The 14064-nt window shown below is 44.2% G+C and overlaps 1 protein-coding gene across 3 annotated transcripts in view; it reads right to left on the minus strand.

Moving 5' to 3' along the window:
- The window catches only part of LOC310877637 (filamin-A-interacting protein 1-like), a 35951-nt gene extending 24158 nt beyond the window's left edge, over nucleotides 1-11793 (minus strand). For all 3 annotated transcript variants that reach the window (XM_083791583.1, XM_083791584.1, XM_083791585.1), the window contains exon 1: nucleotides 11456-11793. The gene's annotated coding sequence lies outside the window, so the exon portion shown is untranslated. The remainder of the gene's footprint in view (nucleotides 1-11455) is intronic.
- Nucleotides 11794-14064: the final 2271 nt, after the last annotated feature.

Consider the following 14064-nt stretch of genomic DNA (forward strand, 5'->3'; position numbering starts at 1 on the left):
ACCACTATACATTTAGTTATACATAAATATCCTCGTCTTAATGTCAGATCTTTTCTGGCTACTAGTGTATATGTAGACAATGATTCATGCTCCGCAGTGCAGGCAGAGTTTAATTATAGGACTTTTCACTACAATGTTACATTATTGTGCAATTTCAGCTGGAGGGACACATTCGTACTCAAGTTGAGAAATCAACCGTGAAGGTTTGACTTTCCCATGGTCTCTGTGGTTCAACAATTCAATGACTGGATGCATTTCAAGCACCGCTATGTGAGCTAATGATTCAATAACAAGATCTATTTTTTTTGGCCTTCTTCATAATTTGTCATGTCATATCTAGTGATTGATCTACCCTGTCACCTGCGGGGGTCACTGATAGAGGTGAATTCTCCAGGGGCCCAAATGGAGATTCCAAAGCCACGTGGCCTACATTCCAGCACTGGCACGGGACATTCCCGGTTTCCTTTATGGGGGACAGAGTAGAATTGGCAGACAATGGGCCTCAACACTCGGACCGGTGCCAACCGTCAGAATGCCCACACACATTTGTGGCATCCAAACCATGCGCAGAATGCTTTTGTTTGCCCAGCAGCCAATACCGCCAACACATGTAGTGGAATATGAATGAGAGCACTGGTACACTCGTAGTGCCACAGCGTTGAAGGCCTGGGCCTTCAACTTGGCATCCCTACTTTGGGCACGCCACACGCGACAACTTTCAGAAAACTTACAAAATCTAAAACGTTAGCCAACACCTCAACTGAACGCATGGAACCACAAACTGATGGAGCATCACAGCCAACTACTGATGACCAGCTGTTCTGAATCTGACACTGAAGACAGAAATGGGTGGGAGGAGACCAGGGATGATGTTCTGTCAGCTTTAAATACACTGACAACATGTAGAAGGACAAACGTTGTCTTTACGCTACAACAAGCTGTCCCCAAACTCCATCCATGCACAGGGATGTTGCGAAAAGGACAAATAGCAAGATCACAACATGTTGCAATGGGACGCGTTGCGAGCAGTGCCGAGCACATAGATCAACTGTTTTTGCTACTACACCCTCATACAACAACAACAAGGTATAAAATAGGAAATAACTGGCTAAAGCGTGCCCCCACTACCACTAGAGCTCTGGACAAGGCCAGTCCACAGGCAGCGAACAGGGACAGCTGTCACACAGAACTATTTATAGACTCCCCCATAACACACGTGCCACTCTGTTCTCCAATGAAGGAGGGGGGGGGGGGGGCATAACATTTAGTTGGTGGTCAGCAAGTCAATCGATACCTCTGATGTTGAATTATGTAAGTTTTATCTTTGGTCTGGCATTCCAGCCCCAATGGGCGGGGTAAGGACTCTTAAGGACAAGAATACAGTTGTGGTCATTTCTAGTTGCTGAGTTTGCACAACTTTGTGTCTACTACACCTTGTGAGGAAAGGACTGTAAGTGATGGACCGATTTCATTCTCTGCCTGGATAAACAAAATATGCCTCGTTGCTTCCAAATGGCATGACAGATGTTAGGAGGTTGTGTATAATTAACATATCATCGCTGTCATACAGAAACCTTGTATCTCCGTATTTCATATTCACAGTTTTCGTAAATGAACACCTTATTTTATACTTCGCTGTCCGTGTCACACAAAATCTGTGAAAATAGCATATCTACATGCTCACAACAGGTCTTGAGGTGATGCGTTGTGAGCTTGTAGATCGTCTGCAATATTAGAGCTACTTTCAAAACATTTCTGAAAATCCTTTGATATTATCATGTCGAAAATAAGACCACCAGAATTGAAGTGGTCAAAGTGGGTTATGCAAATAAAAGGTATTAACAAGAGCTTGTGACAAAAAATAACCACAATGGATCCACTGGAGGACAGGTTATATACATACTTTCCATTATCTTAAAAGGAACGGTTTTGGACATATGGTTACCACCGACAGCAACGATACAGTATCCTACAGTAAGTCTCTGCGCGTACAGTATGTATATGTGAGCTTAAACGTATGCGAGTTGCAAGGCTGGCAAATGTAAACATGACGAAGCCCGGAATAGACCATAGGTAATGTAGTGACACCTATATCCATGTTGTTATCTTTGCACCCTCCATGAAATCCCAGACCGCATGTATGACGTGATCTCTATATGTTGTGAGAGAGTAAGAGAGGGAGAGAGATGCTGACAAAGCCCTGGAATGGAGCCAGCTCAGCTTTACAGAGAAATAAGAGATGAGGATAGCAATTGCAAATATTCTGATGTCGCCTTTGTCGCCTTTGGAAAACATGCATGGTTTGGTTGGGAGAGTTTGATATGTGCCAAATGGTTCCTTCCAACATGACTATATAAGGACTAGGGAATTGTGCTTTCGCACGCAAGAGTTTGGCAACTTGTTACGCCCGAGGATCCTGATCAAATGCAGCAAGGCTTGAGTGGTTCTTCCGTCCTGAAAAGAGAAACATGATTGCTGGCCAAATCATAAGAATTTCAATCAAAACTGTAGTCATGGACTAAAAGTCAATCCATTTATTATTGACTTTTTTATATTTATTCTCTGTGAAAGCTCCCACCATGTGGTACAAATGGTGCTGTCTCAGTGATCGTCTGATGGACAGTGCATTCCACACCAGACCACCTCTAGCTCTCGGGGGTCAGATATTACATAACAGGAATGTTCCAGGGAAATGGAGATAAGCAGAGGAACAAGACAAGCTTCCTCTGTTGAAATGCCTGCACCATTAAACTCCATACGGGCATGCATACGTCGCTGGATGCTGGATTGTTTAAGTACCACTAAAGTAAGCAGACGTGAGCCTGTTTGATCCCAACAATTGCCAAAAGCCCTGCACTCCGGCTTTACTTGCTACAGTACGAGAAAAGGCTTCTATTTATGTAGCGATGGCTTCTATTAATAACTACAGTAATTGCAGCAGTAGGTCAAAATGCTGAGTGGCAGTGCTGGAGCAAAATGTCAGCACAGGTAATAGGTTTCAGCTCGTAGTGGTCATGTTCCATGAACTTGAGACCCTCACTGGAACCCACGGTTAAGGTTCCCCTAAAGGAGCCAACTAAGGGGAACTCAGGTAAAGTGCTATATACAGTACAGTAGTACATTAACCCATTCTGACCTGAGATCAGATTCATACGAGGTTTCCGCCGGACACACACTGGTCTGATTAACCCATTCTGACCTGAGATCAGATTCTAGAAATGTCAGTCGCTCTTCGATTTTTCAAAAATAGCAGACCTACAAGCTCGTATCGCGCCACTCGGTGGCGCGATATGAGCTTGTAGATCTGCTATTTTTCAATAGCTAAAGCATAACATGATGCTAACACCAAAATGGGCGCCCGTTCAGAATGGGTTAATGAAATCTCAGATTTTGAGCCAGGTCAGTGCTTCTTGAGTCATGCATCTATGAAATCATAGATGCATGACGGATGATGACTGATTATAGATTATGACTGTATACTTTTTTCTTTTGCAGAGGCTTCATCATCAAGAACAACAAACGTGGAATATTCTCAAATGCAGATATCTCATAAATAGACATACCGGTATGTTGATTTATGAAGGATTTGTTGGAAACTTCAAATGGTTTTACGACGCAGTATACTTGCTGTGTAAATTCACAACAGGCAATCATAAATCTCTCATACGAGTTCAAGCAGGCACCATTTTGGATGTGTGCACCTGACCTTGGCGTGGCGTTCCCCGTGTGCCTAACGGGGTTTCACGCACAGTTGTGTTCGGTCACACAGCATGGCAACGGGAATGCGTTGTCACGAGTCACAACACATACATACCATTACCATCACATATGTACCATCACCAAGCGTATATCGCTGTTGGGCAAAAACCTCTTATCTCCATATTCTATTTTTGTGTTTTTTCACAAATGAACGTCCTACTTGATCACGCTAGAGTGTCACATAAAAGGCATCAAAAGTAGCAGATCCGCAAGCTTGTAGATTGGTTAGCTTTCTTTAGTTACTAGTTACTTACTTTGTAGATTTGGATTATTATTACAAAACTTACATTAAGCACTCTTTGCCCTATACATTTTGGCAATTTGAAAATAGCCGATCTGCAATCTCACAATGTGTCACGCATTGTGACACTGTGACTATTTTCAAACGATTTTTATACATAAACTTGAAATGGGACATTGTGCATACTGTAGGAGTACGAGGATGATATGGATGGCTGCCACTGCTGTGCATCAGCCCATGAGGCAGAGGGGCTGTGCATCAGCCCATGAGGCAGAGGGGCTGTGCATCAGCCCATGAGGCAGAGGGGCTGTGTATCAGCCCATGAGGCAGAGGGGCTGTGTATCAGCCCATGAGGCAGAGGGGCTGTGTATCAGCCCATGAGGCAGAGGGGCTGTGCATCAGCCCATGAGGCAGAGGGGCTGTGTATCAGCCCATGAGGCAGAGGGGCTGTGTATCAGCCCATGAGGCAGAGGGGCTGTGTATCAGCCCATGAGGCAGAGGGGCTGTGTTACTGTGTATCAGCCCATGAGGCAGAGGGGCTGTGTTAACCGCAGAGATTACATCTCTGATTGAGAGAATTAGAAAAACCACACCACAATTTAGGAGATGTAGGCCCTACAGTAAAATGATCCAGCTGTTAACTACTCAGACATGTACACAATGTCTCTGGCTAGACTAATCATTTGGTGTTAATTAACCAACCGTAGTTACTCTTCTCAGTCTCACTCTCTACTCCCGACGCATTCTCTCTCTCTCTCTCTCTCTCTACGTCTTCCTCAGTCCTTCTGGGCGTGTCATAACAGTCGAACAATCGGTGAAAGTCTGAGAATAGTCTGTGAAAATAGCAGATTTTCAGGGGAATACATTTGGTGTAGACTAGAGCATGGATCTTCAACAGGGGGTCCGTCCGGGTCCCCTAGGGGGTCCTCAGAGTTACCACAGGGGTAGCCTCGGAAACCCAGATATTTTTTTTATTTCCAGGGAGAAAAAAAAAGTCTGGGGCAGAGTCCACTTCAATTCGGCATAGAGTAGCGCGTTGATAACTCTCTGCTGATTTCTGATCGTCTGCACCTTTGTTAAATTGACACACACGCACACACATACACAGACACACTCCTCTCTCTCCCTCTCTGTAGCTCTAATTAATTAGTCTCATGTCGCACAGCTGCGTCTAGATTCTCCCAGCGGATCCTGCCGGGAGCTGCCTATGCCATACGGCATACGCCATAGAAAGCATAGGTGGACCCCAGGCTACCACAGGGGGAGGAGGGCCACCAAATCTTTGTGTGATAGGATATTCATTTTACATTAACCACTTGAACCAATAGCATCCCTATTCTGAGGACTTTAATACAAAATAGCAGTGCGTTATTTTCGGCAAAGAGGTTTGGTGTAAAGGGGAGAAAAAGCAGACTGAGTACAGAGTGAAATGTTACGTTTACTATACTGTACATATTGATTGTTTATGTGTTTAAAGGTCTGAAAATGCACATTAACCCAACATACACTGATGAGAGTGCTGTCAAACAAGTCTATGAAGAATCTATGAAATCAAAAAGTTTAAGCTGCAACACAGTTTTATACAGTTTTATGCTTCATTTCTCTCTCAGCTACTCATCAATGAAGTACAGTATATACTGTAGTGTAGGGTATAAGAGGAAAGCAACACACTGTGAACTTAAACTGGCCAATGGAGCATCACATGACTGGATGCATGACGTGGATACATATCATCTTTACAGCTAGGGGGATCAAATGGATGCTGTTCCACAAATAGAGACAGCAAAACGACATATGGATGAAATAGATTTAAATGGGGTACTAAGTCATAAGGTCAACCATTTGTCTGAAGTGTTCCGTCTAAAGGCCCACTAGATCAGTATGGAATTCCACGCATTGACATTCCTGTCTCGCTTGGGCGGGGTCCTGAAGACACGCCTCAAGAAGAATCTTAGCAATTCCATTGGGTACATTCGACTCGGAGTCACAATACTACTGTACGCATTTAACCACTTAAACCCTATAGCCTATACTTAGTTTAGCGGGGTCCCCGATGTACGCTAAGATATAGTATTTCCCTATACGTACATCAAATCGCTTCACCAAAAATAGCCAAAGGTCAAGCTCACAAAGTCTATGTTACTGTAGCTCATTATGCATGTCACATACTGTAGATGTGTGCAACCTGTAGACACATTGCATGCATCTAAGGCCCACCAGTTGCAACTCCTTGCAACTATAGTCGCAACTCCTTGCCAGAAAACAAACCACTCATGCAACTGCCATTGGGGATAATGGTTGCAAGCATGTTGCAAGGAGTTGCATGGCGAATCATTGGTCTGGTTTGGGCCTAAAACTGCTCAGCCTTGAAAAATTAATGATGTGGATAAATCCCAAACATTGTTTGAGAACTACTAATTTAGAAGACATCTGTAGTTGGGTTTAAGTAAGTCCACCACTGGTGTGTGTGTGTGGTATTGAACGACAGGACACAATGACAGGTCAGTGTGCTATCACGTGTGATTTGAGTAAATATGCACCAGATGATCCTCTAAATCCATGACATCAGCGTACAGATGCAAGCCTTCTGCTGGCGGCCACCACCATCACATCGCATTGCATGCCTGTCCGATGCAAGAGTCATGATGATGTCACTTCCCCTCGAGAGCCGGGGAGGTACGGTACAGTACAGTGAGGAGGAGAGGAAGGGAGGGATGGACGGTGGCTCCATTCTCTCCGTTCTGGAGCATTCGTTCCCAAACCTCTTCAGCTGAGACTCAAAGGTTTTCGTAAATGTATGGATATATATATATATATATATTATTTTTTTTATATCGGAAATATGATATTCTATGAAATATTTCAGGTATTTTATTTTATTTATAATCTAAATCTGCAAAGTAACTTGTAACTAAAGTTTTCAAATAATTGTAGTGGAGTAAAAAGTACAATATTTGCCTCTGAGATACAGTACGACGGCAGTTGAAGTATTGGAACGTTAATAAAGTACCTCAAAGTTGCACTTACTGTATAAGTACAGTACTTGAGTAGTTACTCTTACCCAAAGTAAATGACCACACCGGTTTATTTTTTCACACATAAAAAGACAATGCAGCATTAGATGTGTACTGCACCCTACCCGCTGTGTGGCAGAGGCATGGAGCAGAGAGGACTGGCAACCAGCCAGAGATATAAATAGAAACCACTAGCTAGCCTACTATTCACACAAAACCGGACAAGATTTACACCATGCCTGAGGGAATATCAGACACAAACAATGGTGCAGCTGCAGCAAAACAATGTCGGTGAATGCCAGGAGTTAATTGCATGGGTACTTGTTACTATACATCCAGCAATTTGAGTTCAACCTCCGAGATAACGAACATTAAACATTCCGGCATTGGCAACACTTCATTTGATCATTTTTTGTCAGTCATTCGATTTTTCAAAAAATAGCAGACCTACAAGCTCGTAGCGCGCCACTCGGTGGCGCGCTATGAGCTTGTAGATCTGCTATTTTTCAATAGCTAAAGCATAACATAATGCTAACACCAAAAGGGGTTCCCACCCAGAATGGCTTAAAGGAGCCATAGGCAGGATGTGTAATTGGTAAAGTGCGAATTAAAGATGAATTAATGATGAACTCATACATTAATTCATCATGAACTCTAATTCATTAATTCCTTGCCCTCACCATTAATGGTGAGTGGTGACGTCACTATGACTTAACCAACTGTTCCCTTTCTATGCCCTGGATGAGTGCTCATAGGTTGGTACTGAGGATAAATCGGTCTCTGGTGGTCATTCACAAACATTAATGCTGAACTTCCAAATAATGTAGCAAAGTCTTAAAACAAGGTTGAGATGAACATTTCTTATCTTTTCTTTTTTTTAACAGTTTTAAAGAGATTAAAAGAAAATCATTGCCCGATAAATGGAACACTGTATACGGTTTACATTAAACTTATGAATCACAAGTTATGGTGCAACTGAATGAACGCATTGTATGCACTGTGTGTATGATAAATATCACATGATTGAGAGACGATCTTGGGTTGCTACGGAGTTTAGTTATTGAACTAAAAAACATGCGAGTTATAAGCAGCGAGCTCATGCAGTTCTACCAAATAAGCAAGTGTGTCTGTCTGCAACGAGTTATTATAGAATTAGAATATAGAATAGAATATTTGACATTCGTGTTCAGAGTCCAGAGGCCCTTATACAACAGGCTGTGCATGTGTCAGTGACAGCTGTTGTCCAAGCAGACCTATAGGATGATCTGACCACAGCGGAGTGACCAGCACAAAGCACTTACTACTACTCTCTCTCTCTCAGAGTCACAGACCTGCAAGGGTCCAGTTGGAACCGCCTCAAGGAACCCTGAAGTCCCCCTGGACCACACTTTGAGAACCGTCTGCTCTAATAAACCACTTAAACCCTAAATACTTTGTTTGGTTAAAGTACTAATTGTGCAGAAGTTTGAAGTTTTGAAATGTATAATAGTCTTTGAAAATAGCAGATCTACAAGCTCACAATGCCGTACCGCGACGCATTGTGAGCTTGTCGATCTGCTATTTTCAAATGTATGTAGGGCTGAAGTGGTTGATGTATGTTTGGTAATAATAATCAAAATCTATATAGTAACTAGTAACTAACGTTTGTAGTGGAGTAAAAGTACAAATTTGCCTCTGAGATGTAGTGGAGTAGAAGTAAAGTAAAAGTACTGGAAATTGGAAATACTCAAGTATAGTAAAAAGAAAATTGTACATATGTACAGTGCTTGAGTAAATGTACTCAGTTACTTTCCACCATATATCTCATAGCTCAACTATGTCCCTATCACTCTTCCCATCAGAAAATAACTGCAGTGACGTAAGGCTGAAGTAATGTCGTGAGGCAAGCCACTCGCACATTTAGCAGAGCCCCAGATACACAGTTACACACCACAACGCCACTCATGCCAGCCACCCAAATTTAATTTGCTCGAGTCACGTCGGTTTCTCTTTGAACTGGGACGTTGTTGTTGCCTTCGGGGCGATGACTCAGAGTCAAGTGTGTGACATCACAACTGATATGAACCAGTCTGCACAAGCCGACATACTGTACATACATACATACATACATACATACATACATACATACATATATATATATATATATATATATATATGGCAGCTCAACAAGCACACCTCGCATCGCAACATCCTGTGAGCTTGTAGATTGGCTAGTCTAGTCTAACTTGGACTCAGGGGGGTGGACGCCTCTGCCTTGCATAGTCCCCAGTGAAAAGGCAGGTTGCCCTTCATTGTTAACCCTATTTTGGAATTCTTTAAAAAAATATATGAAGGTATTGTGGGCTGGGATTTTACAAAAAAGCCCCCCTTTTAAATACATACATACATCTCAAAAGTTGAAGCAGTTTTTAAGGACCCACTTTTAGGCCAGTGCACAGAGCATGCTTTTGCCTTTTTTTAAACCCCCTACCCATTTTAACCAAATACATACATAAATACATACATACATACATACATACATACATACATACAGCGCGAGACACGCATATGGTAACACGTTGGACAGGCGACAACCTATACGGTCGGACACCTGAGTGCAGGGTCTTAACTCCGGTGACCCTCGGCGGCGGCAGAGTTCTGCCATGTGGGGAAAACGTGCAGTCCCTTGCAAACATTTGGAGGGTATCTGCTTATCCAAAACCTGGACCAAGTGCAACAATGTTAATGAGCTGATATCTCTCTCTCTCTCTCTCTCTCCCACCGTTTCTCCTTATGTCAGTGGCGATACCATTAAGTGCACAAGACCACATCGGCAAGAGAGAAAGAGAATTGGAGAGAGAGAGAGAGAGAGAGAGAGAGAGAGAGGAAGAGAGAGAGAGAGAGAAAGAGAGAGAGATAGTGAGGTAGAGATTTAAAGAGGGAGAAAGAGATATGTGTTTCACATAGCTGTTCCACATTATCCCCTGGATGCAGGCAGAGAGGTGCACCATACATAAGCAATTTTCATGACAGTGAAGGCCTGATTTCTACTTAGTTGCGTGCCAGGACCGTGGATGGAAAACAGCAGATTTACAAGGTCACAGCGCGCCGCACCGCGGCACGCTGTGAGCTTGTAGATCGGCTGTTTTGCAATGGCATGACACGCAACCAAGTGTAAATCAGGCATAACTCGACAGTCCTCCCTCGCTGAAGGTGAGATACATTGCAGATTTAATTTTTTTTTCTCCACATGGCTACTGGCTAGACGCCGTGATGTGTGCCTTGATAAATGTAGCTAGCGCGAACCATGTGTCTCCTCCAATATGCGGATGACGTCTTACTGATAAAACGGTGAGTCCTTTTTGGCGTTCCAACACCTCATAAATATCCGGCTTCAAAGATGTCGTTCCTGTGGCAGGTCTGGGCCTCTTAGGGGAGGCGTTCCGTGTGCCAGGCTGAGCGGTTGCAAGTTCACAAAGGTAACTAGGGGTCATGGTCAGGGTGGTGAGGAAGTGGGAGAATATGAGGTAACACAGGTTGCATGTATACTATGTATCTGTGTGTACGTGTACGTGTACGTGTGTGTGTGTGTGTGTGTGTGTGTGTGTGTGTGTGTGTGTGTGTGTGTGTGTGTGTGTGTGTGTGCGCATGGTCATACACGCTTGCACGCTATTCATTTGAAAGCATAACTTGATGAATACGCTGGATTAGCCGTGCCCTAACTCCTACAATCTGAGCATCTCAAAAGAGCCTCGTTTGTCTGGCTTACACACTGTCAGTCCTATTCTCTGGAGAAACACATGGTCTGCAAAGTACAAGAGAAGAGGTTCTCTCTCATACATACACACACACGCACGCACACACACACACACACACACACGCACACACGCACGCACGCACGCACGCACGCACGCACGCACGCACGCACGCACTAAACAATGACAGCAATATAAGTAGTAATTTATTGGAAATGTTTGATTCATGACTTGCTCTTCCCGGTCCTGTATGTGTTGTCACCGTGCCAGTATCTTTAACTGCAGCACTGAGTATAGGTCCCTTGTCTTCTCCATGCAGGCAAGTCATTAATGCACGGCATTAAAAAAATCCATACAATTTGAATGTATTAAAAAAACATGAATTACAGTACATGCTCTGGTCTGGGGGAAGACTTGAGTCCATTCATCATGGTACATCTTACGGTTAGTGGTAAGTGGCCTGGACCGCATTCTTTTGAAACAGTCTGCCCTTTATTGGCATTATAAAACCGATGACAAAGTTCAACAACGGCCCCTGTGTGCGTGTCTCTCGTCTGGCTTTGCGACAGAGCAGTGGATGCGATGGCCCGGTGCCGGTCTGACAGAGCCACATGGTCCACTGTATAGCTTAGGTACTTTCCAATGAAGCCGGGGACCAACAGGCACATATACAGCCCTTTCAGTATGAGATTGAGAAGCTGACCTACCTGCTGCTGTGTGGCCCCCAGGGTTAGGCAGCGTCCGTTAGACCCGGTGTAATCCCAGAGGATAGGTATCTCTGCGAAGTAAAAGTATCCACTGCAGTCAGTCCTCTCTTGTGTGGTCCACTTGTGGTCCTCTTGCTAGCCAATTGTGCTATAGCTACTGAGTGGTGGTGAGTGCCATCACTGAAGACAAGCTCAGCCCCCTATCTCTCTCTCTCTCTCTCTCTCTCCCTCCAAGTCTCTCCTTCCCTAAGGGCTTCAGGTCAGAGGGAGACAGCAGGGAAGACGGCAATAAAAGAGTGTAACTTCACCCCCCTGCTGCCACCCTGCCTTCCTCCTCTCGTTCTCACAACCGACCCAACTGCTCACTCCCTCCCTCCCCGACTCCCTCACAACACTTCTCTTTCTCCCTCTCACTGAGAAGTCAGCTGAGGAGTGTGTGAGACAGAGAATGAGAGAGAGAGGGGGGGGGGGGGGGGGCACTGAAGGCAGAGGAGGTAGGCAGTTATTATTCTATCCCCATAGTAATTGAGAAGAGCCGTTGCTTTGTGAAGAGCGAGCGAGAGAAGAAGAAACCTGGAGAGAGAGAGAGAGAGAGAGAGAGAGAGAGAGAGAGAGAGAGAGAGAGAGAGAGAGAGAGAGAGCTGCAGTCAGTGTGATGTCCTTTGTCACAGCTAGGGCCATGGATCTTTTCACACAGCAGCAACCTCCTCCATTGTCCCTCTCACACTCCTTGACTTGGAGTCACCAAGGCTAAAAAAGCACAAGCTCTATATTTAACTCCTCCACTATTTGCCAGCATGTTGCTGTTAGCAGCTGAGGCTAGCTGAATGCTAGATGTTTGGCTGGCCAGCAGCAGGCAAGCTCATGCTCCCCTATGAGCCTCTGTGACAGCTGAACCGCGCCATGCCATTCTCTCATGCTGGGAAAGTCCGGTCCCATCAGCCACCCAAGCCCTCGCGGTCGTTCGACCAACCACCAATTGCTGACTTGGGAGGCACTGCTGGTGCCAAACTCTCCAGGACTTTGGCAGATGAGACCACCTCATTGGCCCTGCATACACAAAACAATCTAAATTGGGCCAGCAAGCTATATTTGAGGTACAGTAATTGTGGGCAGCATCAATGGGAGTGGTTGGAATTGCTGCAAGGGCATTGTCGGGTTAGATATGTGGATAGTATGGTATTTGAGTTGGGGCCAGGGAGCTTTTTTACATGTATAGGCACTAATAAGGGTGGCAGTGACTCAGGCATCTGGTATTCTGAAGGTCCCCGGTTCGAAACCTTAATTGGCTCCTCCAGTTTTCATGTGTCTACTAGCAAGTCATTCAACCCACAACTGCTCCCCGTGGGTTCAATGTTATCAAGCCCTTTCTGGGTCAGTGAAGAGAAGTTAATTTCCCTTCAGGGATCACTATAAATCAGTTGTTCTCAAACATTTTCATGTCAAGGTCAAGGACCCCCAAATTGATGTATGTATTTGGCCACAGGCCTCCCTCCATCCCCCCATAAGAGAACATTAAATGTTGCCTAACAAATTTTGTCAACACTTTCCGAAAATAAAATACGGATTAAGTATTCGAACTGTTCCACACCCCCCCCCCCCCCTCCACACCCCCCCAAGGACCCTTGGTGGTTCCCAGACTCCATTTTGAGAACAGTGATATAAATACCACCCTTCTAATGAAGGGTGTGAAATCATATCAATGAAAAGCAGATTGTTTTTCACTATAATGTCCTTTGTAGCCACCAGAGTCAACTGCACCATATCTCTGAATCTCTCCAAACCAAAGACAAGCGGAAACCTAAAGCGAAACAGTCACAGACAGTGATGGAAGAAGTAACCTACTCACATGTGTTTTAAGTAAAAGTCTCAAAACTTATCTATACTCTGTCCCGTATTAAAAATGCACTATACAAAAGTATCGGCATCGCAATATACTGTCTTAAAGTACCAAAAGTGAAAGTACTCATGCATTGTGCAGAATATAAATATAAAAATCTGCTATTTTAATTTAAAATGGCTGAAATATACAACTGAAGTAGGTTAGTAAACACTTTCAACATAGGCATGAAATTATAGATAGACTTTTTCAAACATTTTCAAAAACAGGCTTGTGTAAAATGTGAATTAATTGGTGATGAATTGAATGGCTCCATGAAAATAGTAAATAAATATGGAGAGACAAGGTTTCCACCAGCGGTGACAGTGAGAGTTTTCTCTCGCAATCACTACTCCAACACCTGAACAACCGAATTAAGTCAACGGTTAACCCGCTCAGCCGGGGGCATCAAAGACGCATCGATCCTTTTGTAGTCGGAGTGTGCGTGCGCGCGCGTCGCTCAAAACGAACCGGGACGGAATCAAACAAAGTGCGATTGTTTGACAGGCTCCTTCCTCCCAAAGCATGATGTAATCTCTCGACAACATGTGGCTTTTTGCGAAGGAGGATCTCTCCAAACTGAGGTCATGAGAAGTATATTTTGATTGAATGTCATAATCCCCACACCCAGAATGAGGTCATGATGTGGTGGGAAGAGGTTTGTTATGATTTCAGTCTGTATATGTAGAATGCCCACAGGACGGTGGTCTCGTTTGGCTTGATCGGGAGG

The sequence above is a fragment of the Protomyctophum parallelum genome (genome assembly GCF_964188405.1).
Source record: "Protomyctophum parallelum genome assembly, chromosome: 20".
In the NCBI taxonomy this organism is placed as follows: Eukaryota; Metazoa; Chordata; class Actinopteri; order Myctophiformes; family Myctophidae; genus Protomyctophum; species Protomyctophum parallelum.